Genomic DNA, 2,758 nt, shown 5'->3' with positions numbered 1-2,758 from the left:
CAGAAGCAAGTATATCCAAAAGACTTAGTACACAATTGTTATTAAATCAGTTTATTCGACTTTGATCCCCAGGAGAGCCAGCGGGCTAGTAAGGCAGTGACGTTTTACAATATTTTTGTTATATGTCTATCAGTTTTCGAACTGTATTATATTTCATATTCACGATCATTACGTAAAATACTGTACTGGTATTGCTGTACTATATTAAATAATTAAACCAAAACAACAATAAGTAAATTAAAAGCAAGACTTGGACACAAAAGGGCATATTTATACAAGATAAAGTTCAGAACGTTTTATGCGAAACACATCTTTTTGTGACAACCTTCCGTCATATAAAGCCATAGAAACCTGGTGATGTCACCTGAGACCAACGAATTTGGCCACGTTATGAATAAAGAAGTAATCTCGATCACAAAGCTGTTTTTCATCATTGATATAATTCAGAGAAGGTGGCAATGTTGAAAAGGGAATATCATCACATGTGGAAGCACTTTCCGGGTAAACGTCAACTGCACGTCATAGTTTGGTACTCAGAGTACCAAAACCAACTGTCCAAACTGTGTTACGTAAACCACTGAAACTTCACGCAAAATGCAGCTGAAGAATGAAACTAAACCAGTTGAGAGGGCTAGGCGAGCAGAATGCGTGGCTCTGCTTAGAGAAAAACTGAAAGAGTCTTTAATCAGGTTTTGTTTTCTGATGAAGCCACATTTCACGTGATCTACGCCGAAAAGTAGTATTTCTCAAAATTTCGTTTTTAAATGGAACTTGTGCACGATACTGTAAACTAAAGATTAATGTGTGGTATGGACTGATGAACGATTGCATTCTTGGACCTTTCTTTTTCGCTGAAAAAATCTATAACTGGCCTGACTGAGTGATCACGGAATTATAGCCACTACCCAATACTTCGTAGGTCTTCAGTACAGCAGCTTTCCGACGTGGCATTGATTCAACAAGATATCGGAAGCGTTCGGGAGGTATGGCCAAACAAACTGTGTGTAATGCGGCTAGCAATGCAGATATGGAGGTGATTGGTTGGTATCCAATCGCCTGATATGCCTTACCATAGTATCGTAAAAGTGCTCTATGCGATTCATATCGGAGGATTTCGGAGAGGCCAATCGATATGCTGGAAGTCAGAACTGGAAGTCAAGTGCCCGATGGCTCGGCGTATTGTCATCTTGGAAGATACCACCGCCATTAGGGAAAAAAATGTAACACAGCGGGGTGTACACAGTCAGCAAGCAGTTGACGATAGCGGAGACCAGTGATACGTTGTTCCACATGCACCAGGGGTCCAAGTTCCTGCCACCAGTGAAACATGCTCCACCCCATAAAACAGCCTCCACCAGCCTGCATTTTTGATACCAAGTTGTTGACGGCAAATACGTACACGACCATCCACGGTGTGGAGTAAATAACGTGACTCATCCCACTAGTACGCCTTCATCCAGTCTTCTAAAGTCTAACTTGCATGCTCTTTATACCATGCGAGTCCTTTACGCCGATGAATCTTGGTTAGGAGAGAATGCCCAGTAGGGATCGTCTGTTGGTATATCCCATACGTGCGAGCGTGAGACGCATGGTCATGCCAGATATTGTCTCGGGTTGGCCCATGTTTTATTGGATAGTCAACTCTTCAACAGTGCTGCCCCTGTTCGCCTGTACGAGTCGTCGGACCCGGCGCTCGCCTTTAACATCAACCTTTCGCTGACCTTTGTAGTTTTCCCGTCGGGTCGTTGTTTGACCATTTTGATGACAGTCCTGGAACACTTTAACAACGGCAGCTCTCGTACACCCCACCAGTTCAGCCGTTTGGGAAATCGACGCAGCAGCTCGTCGAGCACCCGCAATCTGTCCTTTTTCAATGTCGGATAAATCCTTCCTCTTACCCATCAACCTCGGGATTTTACTACCTACTGACCCACTGACACCTTATCTATGCTACGTAGGTCGACTAACCCCGCACTCTCGTACCTCACGTGGTCAACGGGTCGCATTCAGTTTTCATAGGGGTGGTCATAATTCGGTGATCACTCAGTATATATCAACATGAAGAAATAAGTTTCCTCAGAGTGTGTTGATGTTTATTTAGCGCTTAAACAACTGAGGCTGTGAGGCATCAGTATATATTATCATGCACTTTATGCTAGTCTTGCCTGTTTTGTTGGGAAAAAAATAATAAAAAATCTTCCGGCATATATTAAGCCATGGAATCCTCGTCTCGCCTGAGACGAACGAACTAGGCCACGTTATGAAGGAAAAAAAGTTCATCGTCTTTGCCATGTAAGAATATATAGTATCTTATGCAGGGCAGCACCTGAAGGTCAGTTCAACTCCGCCTTAGTACCCTGTGAAAACAGGACTCTGTAAAACGCCAGAAATGTGAGTAATGCTATGTTAGTGCAGTGTGTCTTGTTTAGTTGTTTCTGGCCATTTTGTCACCGACGCGATCACCTGGAAAGCCTGCCAGGCGTCTACAGACTCACGACTGGGAGGTAGGCCACAACTGCGCATGTACTGTGGCGGACCTCAACTAACTCACACCACCGAATGCCCAAACCGAGTGTGGATCATTTAAAAAAGTGAAAAAGCGGAAAAAAGAAAACAAAATAATAATAATAATATATATATATATATATATATATATCTTAAGAAATAACAAATACTAATAATAATAATAATAAAATAAATTTATTTATTTTTTAATTTATCGATTTATAAAATTTAAATAAAAATAATAATAAAGAGA

The sequence above is a fragment of the Mastigoproctus giganteus genome, chromosome 13 (assembly GCF_048544385.1).
Source record: "Mastigoproctus giganteus isolate SK-2022 chromosome 13, ASM4854438v1, whole genome shotgun sequence".
In the NCBI taxonomy this organism is placed as follows: Eukaryota; Metazoa; Arthropoda; class Arachnida; order Uropygi; family Thelyphonidae; genus Mastigoproctus; species Mastigoproctus giganteus.
The sequence above is the reverse complement of the archived record's forward strand: the minus strand, read 5'-3'. Positions refer to the sequence as shown.